This window comes from Phocoena phocoena, chromosome 15, assembly GCF_963924675.1.
Source record: "Phocoena phocoena chromosome 15, mPhoPho1.1, whole genome shotgun sequence".
NCBI classification, from domain to species: Eukaryota; Metazoa; Chordata; class Mammalia; order Artiodactyla; family Phocoenidae; genus Phocoena; species Phocoena phocoena.
In genome coordinates, this window is record NC_089233.1 from 70,066,293 (window position 1) to 70,087,598 (window position 21,306).

Consider the following 21,306-nt stretch of genomic DNA (forward strand, 5'->3'; position numbering starts at 1 on the left):
CTTGCTTTTGTGACTCATGCCCTTTTAGTTAGGAGCCATCAGTCTGTACTTGTTTAAGTGAGCAGCTGTAGAGATCGTTATTTTTATTTTAGGTAAATCATAATGTGGAGAGTTTCATGCATGTGGTATCCACGGGAAGGAATAAGTGAATTATATTAGTCTGTGCACTTAGTGACCTAAGAGCTGAGCCAGAGTTTGGAAGGGAGACCTCTGTTCAGAGTGTCTTCTGTGGGTCAGGAGTGAATTGGACCCTCATGGGGGGTTTTGTGTGTGTGTGTGCATGTGTGTGTGTGTGTGCACACGCGTGTGCAATGCTCAGCAAGCACTTGAGTTTTCCCTCACCTCTGCTGCAGCCAGAGGTAGATGGTTTTTATCTGTTTGATAAAATAGACGTCTACATGACAGACTCTAGGCCCATCCACCTCACCACAAATAACTCAATTTCGTTTCTTTTTATGGCTGAGTAATATTCCATTGTATATATGCGCCACATCTTCTGTCATACAGAGCGAAGTGAGTCAGAAAGAAAAACAAATACCATATGCTAACACATATATATGGAATCTAAGAAAAAAAATAGGTCGTGAAGAACCTAGGGGTAAGACGGGAATAAAGACACAGACCTACTAGAGCATGGACTTGAGGACATGCGGAGGGAGAGGGGTAGGCTGTGACGAGGTGAGAGAGTGGCATGGACATATATACACTACCAAACGCAAAATAGATAGCTAGTGGGAAGAAGCCGCGTAGCATGGGGAGATCAGCTCAGTGCTCTGTGACCGCCTAGAGGGGTGGGAGGGAGGGAGACGCCGGAGGGAAGAGATACGGGGACATGTGTATATGTATAACTGATTCACTTTGTTATAAAGCAGAAACTAACACACCATTGCAAGGCAATTATACTCCAATAAAGATGTTAAAAAAAATAGACTTCTAGGTATGACTGTGCTTGAAGAAAGGATTTCACTGTTAAAAAAAAAAAAGACTTTGAAAGTCTTTTTTTTTTTTTTCATTTTGTCACAATTTCATGAAAATCAGCGGGAAAACAAGACAGCAAAAGCGCTGATACCAGGGTTCACAGCATAGGTTTTATAAACTTAATTCAAACAAAAATGAAGATCACTTGGCGAGCCAGAAGCAACAGACCTGTAGCAACAAGAGGATGCTTTTGGTCTTAACTGCTCAGTGATCAAACTAGGAAAGGAGAGAACAAAGCTGAGGGATACGTATGGGATCTTGGAAATATACTGCTGAACTACAAAGGAGAAGGGGTATAATGCTGAAATTTTAAAACGTTTCAGCTCACCAGGAACACAAACTCTTTTCTGTAACGTCTAAGTCCAGTGTTTAATTATTGCCTAAGTCACCATCCACTTGCACTTCTGTTTGAAGTAACGGACTATCTGAACTTCGATGAGTAGAAAAATACCCCACCAGCAGGCAGTGATACATGTGCCTAAAGGATTTTGTAAACAGATGCTAAAGTGTGGTACAAATTTTGGCTGGTAAGGAATGGCTTCCTGGGGATTCTACTGCTTATCAGATGAGAATGAAGTATATTAAGAAGAAAATGTGAGTTTACACAATGTTATCATTGTGAAGTCATTTAATACTATTAGTAGAAAAGTCTGTGCATGGCTGTTCGTGTTAGTATAGATAGGATATTCCAAAGAACGTAGAGGAACATGTCCTGCTTAGTAAGTTACTTGAAGCAGAAATAATAAAGAAAAGTAAATTGTATGGCTTTGATATTCTTGCAAGCAGGAAACAGAGGGATTCTAGGGTGGCTTTTGAGACAGGTTTGTACAGGGGGGATGACAGATTGTGTGGGGAAGGGTGCGTTTCTGTCAGACTGAAGGTTACAGCTTTGTTGTGACTCCAGCTTGGGCAGGGCATGATTTGGAATTTCTCCCTCGCTCCAGAGTTGTGCTCACACTAAAAACAACCAGCCCAGCATTTTGTGTTGTGTACGTATCACCGCACTCTGAGACCCACGTCCTCATAGGAAGGTACGTGATGGAAGGGAAAAAAAAGTAAATAATGCCTCACATCGAAAACATTTCCTCTCTCTCATCTGTCAAAATCATAGTAAGACAAAGGTATGCAAAACAGTTGCAGAGTGATACTTAGCTAAACTAGAAAAACTCAATTTTGTCAGGTTTTACAGTCTTCAGCCTGACAGGTGACTTTGTCTTTTGTTCATGTATACGAAAGAGAAAATGAAATGCTAAACTTGTCTGGGAAAGGGAGAGGAAATTGAAATGTGCAACAGCTGTTTGAAACGCGTTTGCCATTATCCTGGATGGAGAGAAGCCTGCTTTCTTCACTTTAAACTATGCCCTGGATACTTAAGCAGAGTGTGTGGATATAATAAGCTACAAAGACAACAGAACATTAATAGAGTGGAAACAACACAGTCTTGGAGTTATAAGACTTGAGTTTTCGTCCTGGTTTTGCCACTAAATTGTCTTGCACAATTACTTTCACCTTCTGGATCTTAACTTTAGAATTATGAAGTTGAATTAGACCACTCCTTCTCAACTTTCAATATACACGCTGGAGATAGTTTAAAATGCATATTCTAATTCAGTGAGTCTGGAATGTGATCCGAGAGTCTGCATTTGTAACAAGCTCCCAGGTGACGGAGATGCTGCTGGTCCGTGGACCTGCGCTTTGAGTGGTAAGAGATTAGATGGTCTTTAAGGGAGCTTCCAGTTAAGAAATACAATTTGTTTGTTAATGGTCCTGGAGTTACTCAATAAAGCAAGCACTGTCCTTTCTGCTTCTAGTGAATGAATGAGGTGGTACACCTTAGTACTGTTCGAAGCCAACCAAACAAAAACATTCAAGCAATCAATGCTGCTGGCCTTTACTCTGGGAAGGAAAGATACCTAACACTCTCATAAGAACTGATAAAGCTGTGTGTGCACATCAAGGGTTAGCCTAGCAGACCCTCAGCTGTTGAATTATAGAAGTTGACTGAAATGGCAACCTACTTTGTTTTATGTAGTGGATCCCAAACCATTGGGCCATACAAGAGTCACTCAGGGAACATGTTAAATATAGATTTCTTCCCTAGACCTAAGGACTTAGTAGCTTTAGTTTGGGGCCAGTCATGTTTGGGAACTACTGTTACAACCATTTAATGGGGGTCAGGGCAGTGACTGGGGGCCAGAAAGGGGAATTTTGACTCAATTCCTGATTGAAACATAGTAAAGAAGATCAATCCTACAAGCCTGCTGCTCACCAACTTCTCCAGAATTCCAGTGGCTTCTTCTCATGGTAATAAAGGTGTGCAGGTCATAAGGGAATCATGGTTATAGAGAAACTGCCTCTGAATAGTAGCACTTGTGGGGTGTCAATGCTTTAAGGACCCCTGAAAGTTTCAGTGAGAGATCTTAACTACAGTTCCTATTCTCTTTTGGTTATAGAAATGCAACAGAAGAACCAAGGTTAAATCCTGGCTCTACTACTTATTAACCAAAAAGCTTTTGGTAAATTCTTATACCATATCACATATTAAGCCATGCATTAATTATCTATCACTACTTAACAAACCACCCCCCAAATTAGCAACTTAAAATAACAAACATTTACTAGCTCACAGTTTCTGTAGGTTGGAAATCTGAGTGCCGCTTCCACGGGTACCTCTAGCTCTAGGTCTTTCATGAATGTGCACTCACGCTGTCAGACGTGACTATGGTTGCATGCGAAGACTCACCCGGGGGGAAGAATCTGATTCCAAGTTCACTCATGCGGTCACTAGCAAACTTATTTTCTCATGGGTTACTGGAGTAACCACGGCCAGTGGGTCTCCCCATAGGGCAACTCATAACATGGCAGCTGGCTTCCCATGGAGCGAGCAAATGAGAAAGAGAGAGAAAGCGAGCAGCCCGGATGGAAGCCCCAGACTTTTTATAACCTAATCTTGAAAGTGACACCTCAATACTTTGTTACATTCTATTCATTAGATGCCAGTCAGTAGATCCAGCCTGCATTCAGAGGAAGAGATAATACAAGGATGTGTGAAAGGAGGCAGGAGTCATCGGGGCCGTCTCAGAGGCTGCCAATTACAAACCCCAATGTCACCCCACAATGCCTTTGTGAGAGCCCAAAGAAATAATGTCAATAAAAGAGCATTTATATATGTTACAGCAACATACACATATGGGTATACATATTATAATAACTTATCCCAAGGGGTCCAATCAAAACCCTCCAGCTACTTTTATTTAGCTTTCATTAGCACTCAGTTAATGAAAGTTCTTTAATTCATGAAAGGTTCTAAACTACCCTCTCTACACTTTTCCAAAGATTTTTCCAATACCTGATACTTCACGGGAAATAAATGATTTAATTTTCCTTACAACATGAATTGCCACTGACAAGCGTCTTTAATCGCTGAAGAGTTAACAGTGCACTTTGAATTGCCTTACGCAGATAAAACATTCATTCCCTAAGTAAATGAATTAGCCACATAATTGACAGTCGATTCCAGTAATAAAACACTAATTAAGTGATTCTGCTAAGTAAAAAGTGCAATGTGATGAATTTGCTAAACAATGGCCTAACTAATAAATTTTCATGTTAAATAAATGACTTAGAATGGTGACTAAATGCTCACCATGTTTAGGGGCAGTTGAAAATGCAATGGTGCTTTTAGAAAACAATGACAGAAGTGATCCTGCCAGCTAACACCCTTAGCAACATTACACTGGGTTCCTTGCCAAGCAGGGACCTAGTGAATACGTCTGAATGGGGCAGATGTACTAGATTCGGGGAGTGGGGGAGGGCAGGGAAATCACCATGGTCATAGCCTGAGTGACTAGCTTAAAAGAGAACTTGGAGGGATTTCCCTGGTGGCACAGTGGTTAAGAATCCGCCTGCCACTGCAGGGGACACGGGTTCGAGCTCTGGTCTGGGAAGATCCCAAGTGCTTTGGAGCAACTAAACCCGTGCGCCACAACTACTGAGCCTGCGCTCTAGAGCCCGCGAGCCACAACTACTGAGCCCGCGTGCCACAACTACTGAAGCCCGTGTGCCTAGAGCCCGTGCTCTGCAACAAGAGAAACCGCCGCAATGAGAAGCCCGGGCACTGCAACAAAGAGTAGCCCCCGCTTGCCGCAACAAGAGAAAGCCCGTGCACAGCAACAAAGACCCAATGCGGCCATAAATAAATTTATTTAAAAAAAAAAAAAAAAGAGAGAGAGAGAGAACTTGGGAAGTCCAGTATAGCCAGACTGGAGTCACAGCAGAGCTGAGTAATGGGCAAGTGGAGAAAGGCTTCAATGCCAGACCTTACTGGGCTAAGAAAGGTCAGAATCAGCACCAAAGAGAAACATGGAAAGCAGTGGCTTCATAGGTACAAAGGTCTTTGTTGTCCTTTGGAAGCACCTTGGGTTAACCTATTTACTATGGTGCCTTCTGAAAGGATGTGCATTGAGAGAAGTCCATGCTTCTTGTGGGCTCTACTGGTTTGGACTTCCAAGTTCTGTCCAACAAAGAACAGCGTAGACTGCTCATCATGAAAACCTTGCTCTCTGGACCCCTGCAGCTAGAATAGAGTCTTGCTTTTCCTTGAAAACATCAGGCACACTCTTGCCCTGGGTGCCTCGAACAGGGACACTCTTGACATTTTATCTTTTTCAAGTCTTCGGTCAAATTTCATCTTCTGTAAAACTGCAATGTTCCCCCACGTATAACTCCAAATACCACTTATCTTCTTCCATTTTTTTCATAGCACTTGTCATTTTCTATAATGCCATATAATTTACTTATCTTTTTATTGTCCACTGTTTATTTTCTGTCTCTCTCTTTCCACTCCCTACCACCACTACCACGTAAGCTTTATGAGGACATAAAGGGAGGGAATTTTCCCTGCTTTATTCACTTGATGTAGCATGAGAGCTAACACGTGTTTAGCACATAGCAGGTGCTCAACAAACACTGTTGAGTGAATGAATGGCAGGAGGGTTCTCATTATGTTCTAATCACTGAAGAGAGTAGCGCAATCTGGGATTTGAAGACATCAGCATCAAAGTATGCCATCTCCCCAACGGCCTCACAAGTGTCTGCATAGCTCACGTTACTTGGGAGGGAGTACATTATAGTAGGCAGATCATATGCAAGATAAATATTAGGTTTAAATCCCTGATATAACTCATACTAGCTATGTGACCTTGAACAAGTTACTTAATATCTCTGAACCTCAGTCTCTACACTTGTGAAAGAAGCCCGATTCCAATAATAACTGTCACTTCACAAGTTGTAAGGATTAAAGGATATAGCATATCACAACATCCTGCATAGCCCCTGGTACATAGTTAGGGCTAAATAAAAGTTAGTTTCTTCTATTTTCCCCTTTAAAGACAATGAGGTATATTCCTTAAACATAAAAGTTGACTTTTAAGATTTTCCCAAATATTGGGAATACCCACAAGTGAATAAAGCTGGAGAAGGCTAAGCAGTGACTGGGGAGAAGCAGCGAGGGGGAGAAGGAAAAAATTGTTAGAAGCATACAGCCCTCTGGAGGAGACAAGGGAGGTCACAAGGGTAGGGGCAGCTGTAGCCACAAAGTAGTTCTGAAGAGTGTTCCTTCTGTGTTCCAGTCCTGCACTGAATGATGGAGTCCAAGGATGCCATCATTGGCCATGAGGTCTTTAGAATTAATGATGAGGACAAAGATATTAGGATTAGGACTTCCCAAGAAAAGGAATTGCAAAGAGCACCCCATCTACGTCTCCCAGACTAGTGCAATGGTCTCCTCCTGGTCTCCCCACCTCCACCATGGGATCAAAACCTAAGAGTAACCTTAGTCATCTTCAAGACTGCAGGACCACGTTTTTCACGCAGTCCATAAGAATAGTCGGCTGAATACAGAATAGTGAATCATTGTGATCCATCTTGATCACAAAATGAACATAATGGTTCATTCAACAAATACTCATCAAGCATCTGTCATATACCAAGCACCTAACGCTAGTCTCTAGGGACACAGTGATGGTTAAAACAGAAGTGGCCTCTGCACTTTGGAGCTTACAGTTTGTGAAGAAGGCAGACAGTAACCAAAAAACTGTTAGATAAATATCTGAATACATAATACTTGTGAAAGAAGGGACCAGAAAAAAATGGTCACTGTTTATATTAGAGATTAGGAAGTCCTCAAAAGATGACAGAGAATCATAGATCTGAAGGATTAATACGGGTAAACAATGAATGACAGAAAGGGAGAAGGTTCCAGGAAGACGGAAGGGAATTGTGGAAGCCATGATGTTGGAAAATACTTAGTGTTTTCCAAGAATAGAAGGAAAGTCAATATGACTGAACTATACTGAGAAATCCAGAGTGGTTAGAGATGAGACCAAAGACGTAGACAGGAATCAGATCATTCTGAGTCTTACAGGCCATGAGATGCATTTTAACTTTACTCTGAGGGCAACGGGGAGCTGGCGACAGGTTTTCAGATGGATGGTGGCGTGGTAGGACTTGCATTTTTAAATTGCAGGACAGGCTTGGCAAATAGCTATTTTATAAGTAAAGCATAATAATGACACTGAATTATTAGGTAAACCTCTGCTGATGGATCAATTTGCAAGGAGAGTGATGGGACAGTAAAAGAAGGGTTATTAATAAGAATGGGGACCAGATTTACAAGTGCATGTATTTGCTAGGGCCCAGCTGGCTGACGACTCAGTGGAGGACCACATGAGTCTTCACTGTAGCAGAAACAGAAGTGACTCTGCTACTTTGGAGTGACTCTCTTACTTTCTGAGCCTCTCTCACATCTGTAGATCAGAGGGAATTTCATCCAACCTATATCAAAGACCCTGAAGATGAAAGGGGTTTTCACCTTGGAAAAACTGAATTGGCCCAATGAGACATTAACTGAATAAGGATACTAATTTCAAAAATCGAATATGTCCAAATACTTTCAGGCATCAAACCATCAAAATACTGGCTGATCAAGAAAATATAGAGCAAGCATGGATATCTAATCAATACTTCTGGACTTAACAGTCCCGAGAATGGAATGTTGTAGAACATCCTCTCCCTATCACCTGCTTCATTACAAACAGCTGGCCACACCAATTTGTTTGTAGTCACTATTAATTCTGTAAGCAGGTGTGTGTGTGCGCGTGTGTGTGTGTGTGTGTGTGTGTGTGTGGATGCATGTGTAAAATAAATGTCCACTGCAGCCGTGTGTTGTGCTAAGTCACTTTCCTTGGATCTGATACATGCAGAAACAATACTTACTTTTTATTAGTCTTATCAACTCACACTCCAATACATTCTCCTCACTGTCAGTGGGATGATCTTTCTGGAACTGGACTCAATCCTGCTTCTCCACTTCTTAAAATCTGTGCTAGCTCCTTACAGAAAACATTATAAATTCCAAACTCTCTAGTTTTGACAATCTTTAAGACACAGCCCTTGATCACTTTTCTAGGTTCATCTCCCACCACCTAATCCCATGGAGTTAAAAATCCAAATACTACAGGGATGTCAAACTACTCATAATTACAAGTCCAAGGGTAAGGACTTCCTGAGAAAGAGGTCAGGGTCAGGGTGTCTCAAGGAGGATCAGGCCCTCGGGCAGAGACACCAACATCTGTCTCCTGCCCTTCATATTCTCTCTCAAGCTCTAGGGAAAAGATCATTTTATTGACGTCTTTTGGACTCCTCTGTATTTTAGCGAAGACATTCACACTCACAAGGAATTGTACATGAGAGCAAAAGCTCTTTCCAGATTCTGAAGATCTTCAGAGACCTTGCCAAACCATGTGCTAGTAATGCAAGAGTTATCACTGTAACCTAAGTGGAAACTGGAGATTTAGAAAGTATTCCTATTTATTGCTGACTCTAATCAGCCAAGTAGACCTCACACCGTGGTGCCCATGTACATGTATTCTCTTCTTTTAGAACAGTGTGGTAGTTTAATCTCCAAGATGACCACCATTAATTCTTTCCCTTCCTGTAGGCATGTGCCATTTCCCCTGTTGAGACGTGGAGCCTGCTTCTCCACTCTTTTAGGCTTACCTGTGACTGCTTTTAATAATGATATGCAGAAGTAATGCTGGCCAGTTCTCAACCTAGTTTTAAGAGGACTGGCATTCCTCCTGGCTTTCTCAGAACACTCTCTCTGGGGGAAGCCAGCCATCATGTAATAAGTCTGACTACCGCAAGTCTGCCATGCTACAAAGAAGACCAAGTTAGACGCATAGGGAGAGAGACCAGCCATCCCCAGATGTTCTAGTCATTGCGACCAAGGGGTCAGACACACAAACAAATGAGCCATTTGGGCATTCCATCCCTAGCAGATGCCACTTGAGGAAGAAATGAGGACCCAGACATATGGCTCTCGGAGAGCCATCCCAATTATTTCCGGCCATTCAAGTCATTCCATCTGAGTCTCCTCATTTTCACGCAGACACAACCACTATCCCTGCTCACCCCTGCCCCAACTCTGGCCTACAGAATTGTGAGCACAATATAATGGTAGTTGTTTTATGCCATTAAGTATTGACGTGCTGTGTCATAACAAAACAAAGACAGCAATAACATGTTTCTCCTTTTCTGCCTTGACAATCTCTGATCACTCATTGTTTAAGATTCAGCTCCGCCCTGACACTTTCCTTGATCATGCTGAAGCAGCCCAAGAAGCCAAATTCCATTTCCTACTGACATTCTATCAACTCATTTTGGCTTCTTCTCATCTAAAAAACGAACACAGTTCAAACCCCTTCCTTTCTACTTAGTGAGTTTCAATAACCAAAAAACATCTCAGCTCCCAAGACAAATCATGTGGGGAAGCCAGCTCTCCGTGACCATATAGATTGGATCCATGTAATTGATGCCCATTGTCTCTCAGAACATTCCCAGATAACTGATGTTCTCATGGCTACTTGTGAGGCCAACCAACCAGTGGAGACTCACAGTCTGTTATATCTGCCTCCTGACTTCACTCTTTTTCTTGTTTCGTCCACTGGCAGAGCCAGATAGCAGCCTATCTGAGTCTTTGCCTATATTTGTGTCTGGTCTGAAGACCACCAGCTGTTATCCTTCCCTTTTCTTATGAATAGAGGAATGATTGTAGCACATTACCAGAGCAGCCAACAGTTAACTACTTGAGGATATTTTCAGTAGCAGCTCCCAATTTTGCAGGAACAATGAAAAGGGACTTGTAAAATTCCCCCCAGTATTGGCGGACTAGAGGTTGGTGACAGGGGTGGAGACATGCTAAGATCTGGATATCAGCTGACTGGCAAAGAAACATTCTTTGATTCCTTTCTCTGCTGCAGTCAATTCTGAATGCAGAAAGTGGGCCAACAGTGTATCGTTTCAGCTGTACCAGGCTTTCTAAATATTCCTTTTTATTCTGACTTAGTATTGCTATGCTTGAGTCGCATCTATCTACACATCCATCCATTTATCCATCTAGTCAACTAAATAAGAATTTCTGTCTGTCTATTCTGTGCCACACACCATGCTACATGCTGGGGACACAGTAGTAAGCAAACAGAAATGGTCCTCACCTCTTGAATCTTGCCAACTGTCAGAAGAGTTGGACCTTAAATACATTTGAAAGATGAGGTCAGTGCTGAGAAAACAGAATTCTATGATAGCACCTAACAAAGGAATCCAATCTGGCCTGGGGAGAAAGGGGTCAGAAAAGGAAAAAAAATCCATGAATTGAGATCTAAAGGAGCCAATTAGAGGAACAGTGTGGGTATAGCCAGTGTTCTAGATGAGGAGTTATAAAACATTTCTGTTAAGGGCCAGAGAGTAAATATTCAGGTTTTGTGGGCTAGATGGTCTCAATAGCAATTACTCAACTCTACCGACAGGAGCACAAAAACAGCTATGTATAGACAAGATGTAAACAAATAAGCATAGCTCTTTTCCAGTAAAGCTTTATTTACAAAAACAAAGAGTGTGCTGGATTTGGCCTGTGGGCTGTAGTTTGTCCACCCTGCTGTAGACAGAGCAATGGCATGGGCAAAGGCCCCGTGGTAGAAGGAGTGGGAAAAAGGTGGAGCACTTAGAGAAGAAGGTAGTGTGGCTGCAGGTCACAGAGAAAGGAACAGTGAAATGTGAGAACTTGGAAAAAATGAGCAGGGCAAGATCTGTATGTAAGATCTGGATGGGGACTTCAGTTTTTAGCTTAAGAAAAATCAGAAGCCATAGAATTGTTTTAAGCCAGGGAGATATGAGGCAACGAATTTACATTTGCCTTGAATAGATCTCCCTAGCTGCTAAGAAGAAAATGAACTAGAGAATGACAAGGATGGATATGAGGACTATTTAGGGGCTATGGACCTTACTGAAGTAGGAGATGATGGTAACTCGGACGAGGATGGAGGTATTGAATGTGGATGGGCTCTACACATATTGAAGAAGCAAAATAATCAAAACTTGGTATTGAATTAAATGTGGAGGGTAAGGGAAAGGAACATGTCAAGATTACTCTACATTGTACCTCTGCTAAATGTATCTCTGGTAATCATGTTTAACACATTTCTTCTTGTTTACTGCCAAGGCATTGAAATTTTACTTTCATTTCCAGCCTTCACATAGTTAGGGAGTCAACTCACATGGCTGGTGAAGTGAAAAGTAAATCACCCAAAGACAGATGAATTACATGGTTAATGGGCCAGAATAGCCTCCCTTCACCAGACACCATTCTCCGTGCAGCTTCTACACGTACCTCTACTAGATGTATCATGCCGTATCACTGTGTCTGTGCTCCCTAAAATATCATGGGATTTCTGGAAGCAGAACTGCCTTTTTCATGTTTGTGTTACCAACACTTAGTATTGTGGTTGGGGGATCTCCTCACTCGACATCTGTCCACTCTAGAGGCAGGTGCACGTTAGAGATCTAACAGATGTCTGGTGGTGTAGGCAGTTCCTCTCAATACAGTCGAGAGCATCCTACTCTAACTAAACATCATGACATACTCCAGAAGCATGTAGGGGACCACCTAGAGGATGCTGGAGATGGTAACGCAGGGGACAGAGGGATTTTGCCTGTCCTTGGCACTCTGATCTTTTTCTTCCACTTCCTTGAATTCTGCTTTGCAAAGACGTTCCCTCTCCAAACCTCTACCTCCTGTATCATACCTGCTGTCCACCTCTGTGGGCAGTGGGACAACCTACGACCTGGGCAAGAACTTTACGTGCGCTCCTCAACCTCTGTGATGATGTCAACACTACAGCTCCTTCACTGAATTTCTAAGGTATATAGATCTGCTCCCAACCACTAATATATAAATCAGACTTCAGACTTTTAAAATTTTCTATTTTGATTCAGAAAGTTATGCTTTGCCTACTGAGATCTTATCATAATCCTGGCTGAGTAGACAACCATGAGGCTACCTAATCCATTAACTCATTCACACATTCCAAGGTCCATCTCAGGGTCTGGGTGGAGGGCCAGAAAGTCTGCACTTGGACTAGTCACGTAGCCCCTTTCATAGACCCCTGTTTTGCCGTCAGCTTTAACTGACTGCTTTTCTGTAGGCACTTCTAATAGGTAAGTCCCAGTTCGATGCTCTGGATCTTCCATTAACTTGCTAAGTGATGCCAGGCAACATGTCCCATCTTAATGTGCCTCAATTTCCTTATTCATGGCAAAGTCTTCAATCACTGTGTATATACAATGTAGCAAACATTTAGATCTCCAGGCCAGACTCCTCTGCTGAGCTCCAGGCCCACAAATCCAACAGCCTGCTTGACATGTCTTCAGTGACTCAACAGCACTTCAAACCGTATCTGTCTAGATCTGAACTCCCCCCCTCCTGCTTCAAATCTGGCCTCTTCTTGTGCTCATTATCTCATTTAATGTCATCATCACCGCCCACTTACACTGAGCATAAGCAGAAAAGAGAAGATTCTGGACTAAGTTCTGGGATGTTGGAATGGTTAGAAGAAGAACCAAGAAAGAAGCATGAGAAGAAGTGGCTGGGGAGGAAGGAGAAAAACCAGGACAGTAGAAGTTAAGCAAAGAAAGTATTTCAAGGACAGGCTGCTGACAGGGCAATCATATAAACCCAGGTTCAAACCTCAGTCTGGTTTCTTGGTAGCTGTGTGCCCTTGAGAAAGTTACTTAAAATCTCTGAACCTCAGTTTCCCTGACCTGCCTCATAGAACTGTTGAGATTATGAAATGAAATGATGCATGTAAAGTGCTTTGTCCAGGAATTACTCACAAAACGTTAGCTGGCAGAATTATTATCTGTGTTTTCAACTTACCAAGGCTGTGGCTTTGAGCTGAGGAAAAAAAACCTAGTCTCTAAGCTCAGCTTATTCTGCTACCTAGCAACTATATATTTACATTTTCAACATCACTTCTTTATCCTTGATGACTTTAACAAGCACTTCCTAAGCGCCCTGTTACAACTCAGGACCACCTGTGAGGTGTATACAACAATTCTATTTTCTTCTCAAGATGTAGTGGCCTAGCATAAATTGTCAAAAACAGGTTCAGCTCTGTAGCTTTACTGAGGTCTCTTTGAAAGGGTATTGAGAAAGAATGTCTGGGCCAGCTCACAATGAAAGTAAAGGTCTGTAGCTGATAAAATGCTGTCCCTACTTATTTATAATGGAAAGCTGAATCTATACAAATCAAAGAGAATATGAGGCCAGGTTCCAACAACATGCAAGGGCACCTAACACTGGGATCACTCTAATTTCCAAATAGGTTGCCCCTCCTGGAAAGTGAATTTAAGTAGGCTACAAATGTAAGTTCCTTCTCGGGCAGGTTCTAGCTACTGTTCCAGACATATCTCTGACCATATGCTTTCAGAACAAAGCACCCTGTATTTTAAGGCCCCTTCCTCAAGCTCACCATACCCCTTACACCTCCGAGCCTTTGTCCCTTCTATCTGGGATAATCTTTTCCTTGCACTCTCTTCAAATCAAAATCCATTTCCTCACATAGATAGTACTGTCTAACTCACTTAGGCAGAATTAATCACCTGCTGAGCCTCTGATCAGTGTTCCTGGGGCACCACACATGCCTTTTCTCTATCACTTATCGCATTTATTGAAACTAATCCACTTACGGATCTCCTCTTGGAGGACAGTAATATCCTTGAAGGAAGAGACTATGTCTTATTTATCTTTACAATCCCTACCCTGTTTAGCATATAGTTGGCAGTCAATGAATATTTAAAGGAACACCTCAGTTATTCCCATAACCAGGAGATGAAAAGTATAATTCAATTTGAGATGGTCAGATTTGTGCAGAAATCGGATTGGGGGTCTACAGAAAATATTAGATAGAAGACAAGCCATTATTGACCATACTTCACTCCTCTGAAGGAGACCAGGGGGCAAGGACTAGAGAGGTCACAGCTCCCAACTCTAGCCCAGGTTTTGCTAGTGACTCGATGAGTGACCTTGAGAAAACTCTCTGGGACTCAGTTTTTCGTCTTTAAGATGAGGAAGTTGGATCAGATGGTGTCGGTAATTCTTAGTTTTGATGGTCTACTATGTCTCCTTTTGGAGTCTAATATCCTTCTCTGACACTTACCTTAGTTTAACTCTTTAATGCTTGGGATGGACAATTTGTTTACTTTCTCAAGGCCACTTAAATTTCCATTTTGCATTTCCAAGGAATAAACAATTCCATTCCACTTTGGGTTGCCAGGAACTTAATAAGTGTGTCCTTTAATCTGTCAGCCAAAAGGATGATTACAAAATATTCAATAATCTCTATAAAATATTCAGTAAAACTGGAGGCGGCAAGCTTGTAACATTCCATTTTTCTCCTAGATTCAGTTTAATCCTGGAGCCTCCAGAAAATATAATTGTCCCTTCAAACAGAACTTTGTGCATTTAAAAAAACTCCTCTTCATGATGTTCTGTTGAGTTCACGGTTTCACTGTGTGACTCATGACTGCTCTTCCTTGTAAATTTCCACTCCTTCCATTCTGACTCTCGGGCTGTTTGCCGTTCAGACAAAAGGACAGAAAGTTCCAGAGACGGTTGTGAAAGGAGCCCTGGGTTTAGGGACCCTCAGCTATATACGAGCTTTAGCAGCCCTCAGGTCCAGCATCTCCAGGCAGCCCCTCTTCTTGGTGCATCCACCCTGAGAAAGGGAAAATCAGCCTTTCTCTCTCAGTGTGCCTAACTGTGCTATCAGAGACAACTGTGCACATAGAAGAACTAGGGCTTTGGAGTCTGACAGTCCTGGGCTTTACTACTAGCCAGTGAGTCTCAGACTTGAATGTGCATCAGCATTACCTGGAAGGCTCGTTAAAAACAGTGACTGCTGAGCCCCACCGGCGGAGTCTGGGGTTCAGTAGGTCTGGGGTAGGGCCCAAGAATCTGCTTCCAAAAAGTTCCCAGGTGACGCTAATGCTGCTGATCTGGGGACCACACTTTGAGCACCACTGCTTTGAGCAAATGATTCAATGTTTGCTGAAACTGAGCACTTTACTCTCCTCCTCTATAAAATGGGAATAATAACATCTATCTTACAGAAGGCAGTATGGTGGAATGATCTTGGCCGTAGGCTTAGGGGTGTCACACAGACTCAGGTTTAAGTTCCAGCTTAAAAATCTGCCATTTAAAACTATGAAGGCTTAGGCAAGTTCCTTATTATTTAAACCTCAGTTTCCTCACTTGTAAACCATCAGGGATAATCATAACACACTTATTTAATCCTCCCAACACACCGATGATATAAGATAACGCATATAGAACACTCAGCTGGAAATGGGCTCATAATTAATGCTCAATAGATAATAGCCGGTATGATGAATATTAATAATCTAATAATTATTGTAATTTGAGGCCCCAAACTGGGAGGATTAAGTGAGCTCCTTGGCTAACCCAGCTAGAAATCAAAAATATCTCAGTACACTGGGATAACAGGGTCAAATCTAACCAGAAGACACAGCACAGATGAAATACAAAGTCTTTACTTGAGACCCTCAAATCCCAAGCTGGAAGCCATGAACTCTGTGTGAGGCAGATACGCGATGGACATTTGGAGGTTAATTCAAACGTGAGCAGTGTGTTCTGAACCCAGGTTTGGAAAAGTGAGTGAGGGTGGTGGCAGCCCCCTGAACTTCCAGTAGTTCGGCCCAGGGTAGACTTGGAAACCAAACACTTCACAGACAGGGACTAAACGGAGACAGATGCGCCAATCAAGATTTTGAACATGTTGGAAAACAGAAATGTGTACTGAAGAAGGTTGATAGCTGATGTGAGGGCCGCTGAGCCTGAGGGCAGGACCTGCAGGGCACACAGCTGGCTGCAGTCCAATAGCTGGGGGTGAGGCTCAGAGCTGAAGGAAGAGAAAGACTGATTTCATTACCCTCTGGAACACCAGAGGGCAGACAAGGGCCAGCGTCTGGTTGCTGACCAACCCATACTTTGTGTGCAAAATCAGGAATGAATGGATGGAAGTTACAGAGAGCAGATTTCACCTTAAAAGAAGACAGAATCCAGTACCAGAAGAGCTGGAACCAGATATGGCCTTGGAGCTAGAAGATCTTAGATGAATTCCAGGTCCATCATCATATATACATACATACATACATACATATTTGGGTTGTGCAAAGATGCTCATTGTGGGACCATGAGTCTCCCACACCAGGCTGCAATCTCTCTCTCTTGCTCATCTCTCTCTGTATCTGTACAGGGCTTGGACCAGCTCAGGAATGCCCGAGGATGGGATGGGACCATCTGGTCTACAGTCCCACTTCCGAAGAAGCTCCTGGTGGGACAATTCTCACAGGTCCTTTCTGGATTACTGGGCAGCTACCTTCCTGCGACAGGCATTTTGGGCTCTGAAGTGGATAGAGGAGCCCAGAGGAGGCTCTGTCCTGTCAGCTAGCAAGGCTATTCACGCTGATCTCCTTTCTTTCCTTCACCCTGCTTTGTGATGGAGAGAAAGCGTAAAGTTGGAGGAAAGACAAGACGCTTGGTTTAGAAAGTAGAACATGGGTCCAAACCTCACTATGGATTCATTACGGGACCTGAGGAAGAGCTTTTAATATCTCAGAGCACCAGTTTCGTCTACTGTAAAATGGGTTTGCTAACAAACATACCAACTAGAGAGGGTTACTGTGAGGACAGAGTAAGATGCCAGATTTGAACATGCTTATCTCAGAGCCTGGCACTGGGCGGGAATTTGATTGGCTCCATGCCAGTATCCAGCCACAGGCTCCTTGCAGGACACTGCGGGGGGCAGCAGCTTCTGCCCACGTGGTAGAAAAGGGGAGGAGCCATCAGCAGCCTCATATAGTGAGACCAGTGAGTGGTGAGAGCTGCATTCCTGGTGCAGGAGAAGGAACATGGATTCTGGAGTCACATAACCCTATTTTGGCTTCCCATCCCATCACCAGTCCATGTGTGTGGGACTTCAGGCTTATTTACTCCAGTTCTCTGAAACTCAGTTTCTTCACTTATGAAACGGGAATAATACCTAATTTATAGGGTTCCTAGGAGGCTTAAGAATGGGATTTATATAATGCATACAGTCTAGCATACTGTAGGTGCCAATAAAAGTGATCTTCCTATTTGAGCTTTTGTTACTAGAAAGCGCAGAGCCAAACTAGAATTTGAAAGTTGCCAGCCTGCATATTTAGATTACGTTTTCATATAATGGAGTTATATTTTAAAATAACCTGGTCTTGACCCTCTTGTCTTCATTTATGTTTTCCTGATCCTGATTATTTAATTCTCATACAGCTGTTTTATTGTAGGTACTTTTATGGATGTTTTTCTAAATTCTTTGAAGAACTAAGTGGATAAAACCTAACTGATGTCAGGAGAGACAGATCCTTATTATGACTCTGCAAATGCCTGTGTGATTTGCAGCGTGGAGTCTCTCTGAACCGCAGTTTCCTCATCTGTAGAATGGGGGTAGTAAGAAACCTACCAGCTCTTTCGTGGTGCAGGAATAAGGATCTATGGCTCCAGGTTTTTGCAAAAGGACTTTTGTAAACTATGAAAAACTTAAAAGTAGGAACATTTATTATTTTTGAGACAATGCCCTGTTTTATTCATTTTTGTAATTACACCCCTCCCCAAACTGTGCTCAGGACTCAGGACAGGGACAGGCACGTACTAAGCACTGAGAAAATGGCCACTAAATCTCACCTCCAAGCCCTCAACAGTGCCTGCTTCTTTATTTAGCAGAGAGCTTGATGGCCCGGCATGGGATGCTCCTTCACCCACCAGACATGAAACCACTGAATAGAATGGAAGCAAAAAAGTGAAGATGGAGTTTACTAACAGTACCCAATGGGCAAGTGAGTCTGCCAAATGCTATTACATGAAGGGTAGACAGCCAAGCCCCGTATCATAGAATTCAACAGCAATTTGTTTTGAAGCATTCTGATTTGGACTAAAACAAGGAGAGGATGAGACTATGAACAAAAGACATAAAGAAGATTTAAGCAGGAATGTAAAAAGAAAGCAGCAGAAGAAAGACCCAGAAAATGATCCCAGGGAGCAAAAGATCTCAGAAAAAAATAACAAGCAGGTACACAAGGCAGTAAGATCAAAATCAGATTACTTAATAAAAGCCAGCATTTCTTTAAACTGAAAACAATGCACACTGCTGACAGGCACTCCTTTTTCAACAATGCCACAGCACTCCAGAGCAACAGTCCATACCTCTCAAAGCCCCCTCACCCCTGCATCCCAGAGGTCAGTGGTCCTATACAAAATTGGGAGGTTTGATGGGATGGATGTTGCAGAACTTAGCAGTCACTTGGAATCGAAAACCCAGGAAAACAAACCCACACAGTTGGATGCAAAGGATGAATTAGGCCAGGGCCCACCTGTTCAATAATGAAATAATTGCTCAGGGCAGGTTTTTCTGTAATCTTTTCCAACGTGACATCTATTCTTGTGCTCTGCCTCTAGCAATGCTTCTTCAACATTTGCAAATAAGCTCAGGCCCTCCTAAAGACCCGATGGAGAAACCAGACAGTCACTTCCCTAATGCCACGAAAATAGATTCAATTTTACATACATCAGGGTGATTGCAGAAGCAATTTCTACATCTCCAGTGTAAGCATTACTTACATTTTTTTCCCCTCAAATCACACCCCAGTGAAAAGGTACCTGATGCATTCCAGGGCATTCAAAAGAACCCCCAGAGCATGTCTGTGGCTCTAGCCTGAGGACACCAGATGCATAGACAGAATCCTAAAATATTTACTGATTCAAACAAATGCAAAATTTCTTAATAATTGAGTATAACGTCAGTTGAATTTTTTCCATCTTTTTAAAAGCAATATCATTAAAATGAATGTACATACAACATACATATACACGTCTGGGTACGCGTGTTATGTCTGTGTGCATGTATATGTGTGTATGTAAATGTAAAACACACATATATCAATCTTGGAAAGATTGTGTCTGGACTTTAAAACATCTGATTAGATTTTACTGGATATGCTGCTTCTTCCTCTCTGGCTGGCCAATCTACCTCAGTCTTGGGTGCTTTTATCTTAAGAGCCTAAGTTTTAGCCCACGGGGAAAATGGAGGTGATGTTTCCCCTTGAAATCCAAGAAATTGGTGTTACCCAGGTTTTCATTTGAAATCAGAAAGCTTAAGATCAAATACCTACAATTTTGGGGTCATGATGTTTGTCATGTGTCTTTGACCATATCTCTTTGGCATTCAGAGTCCTCCCAGGACATTTTTACAAAAATGGAAATGGAAAAAAAGGTGCACAAGAGCCTGGCCTGGACAGGCAAGGTTTTGGGTGAATAGGTACCACTTGGCCAGCAGTGCCATCAGCTAGACTTGCTAATGAACTTCCTTGCCTCTGGACAAAAGCAGGAGAGTCAGTGACAAGTTAACACGGCCAAAGGCTTGGGGTGGGGCGGTGCTCAGGATGCGCCTTTATGGACAAACCAAGCCCAGTTCCTTGCTACCCTCTTTTCCACCTCTCCTTCCCTCTGTCGGCATCCTCTTTTCCTGGACCCAAGGGAATGTGAGAATCCCAGAAATTCACCCGGGTGGAGAATGGATTAAGAACTGACTTTGTGTTTAGGCAGACTGCAAACTTGCTCTGCTCTCTGAGGAAAACAGAAGTTAAATATTGACTCATGAAGTAATCAGCATGTGCTGTTAGGCTTCATCTTTAAAAGCCATTTCTCAACCTTAAGAAGTATTCAAACTTAGCATCACCAAGAGTGGGCAAAGTGATAGCACGCGTCTATTGAAATGATGCAAAGGGAAGTACATACACAATGTGACCTGTGTAGCATTTTTGCCAAAATGTTTAACCTGAGTGTGATCATGATGAAAAAAATCAGACGAATCTGGACTGTGGAACATACTGTGGACAACTGGCCTAGACTTTTAAAAGATGTCAGCATCCCGAAAGGAAAATGAAAGGTGGGAGGACTGTTGTAGATAGAAAGGTGATGGGAGATGTGGTGGCCAAATACAAAGTGAGCATCTTGACTGGATCCTGGATCAAAAGATAGTAACAATTAGAGAAAATATTTTAGGGCCATGGGGGAAATTCAGCTCTGGACTCTGGTCTATCAGAGATTGAAACAAGGTTATATTTCTTGGGTAAAATAATTTCATTGTGTTTATGCTGAGGAGCTGTCCTAGTTCTCAGGAAACACATGCTGAATTCTCTGGAGGGGGAGTGTCATGATGCCTAAAACTTACTTCTAAATGGTTCATAAAATTATATATATATATATATATATATATACACACACACATATATATATATAAAATGTATGTATACATATAGTGTGTGTGTGTGTGTGTGTATATGAGAGAGAGAGAGAGAGCAAATATTGCAAAATGCGAACTGGTGAATCTAGATAAAGACTACATGCGTATTCATTTTACCATATTTTTCAGTCTTTATAGGGTTAAAACAAAATCTCTCTTTCCCAAGGTAGCACGTCAATATTTGAAAATAGCTGCTGCCTCTTTCAAAGTTCAGCCTTCTTAACAGGGTGCCTGTAAGGACCCCCTGCGTGGCTTTTACAAAATCCACCTCCTGAGTCCCCATCCCACTCCCCGTGCCCCGGGAGATTTTGATTCAGCAGGTAATGTGTGGGGCTCAGGTATGCGGATTTTGAAAACTGCCTCAGGTAGGTGCTGTGGTACACTTGAGGTTAGGAAGCATGGGTCTGAGGTACCCTTGGATCCTGGACCCATCAGGAAGCAGCTGTGTAACTGTGGGAAGGTCAGCCGAACACTGAGCTCTGCATACATCATCTATAAAATGGGAACAATCATACTAAACATCCCACAAGGCTGTGGTACAGACGAAGGTGGTCTGTAAATACTTCTTTCCTTTCTT

General features: G+C 42.5%; 1 protein-coding gene across 1 annotated transcript in view; it reads right to left on the reverse strand.

Moving 5' to 3' along the window:
- Positions 1 to 21,306, reverse strand: part of PTPRT (protein tyrosine phosphatase receptor type T) — a 765,643-nt gene that overhangs the window by 97,355 nt on the left and 646,982 nt on the right. The gene's annotated exons all lie outside the window — the stretch shown is intronic.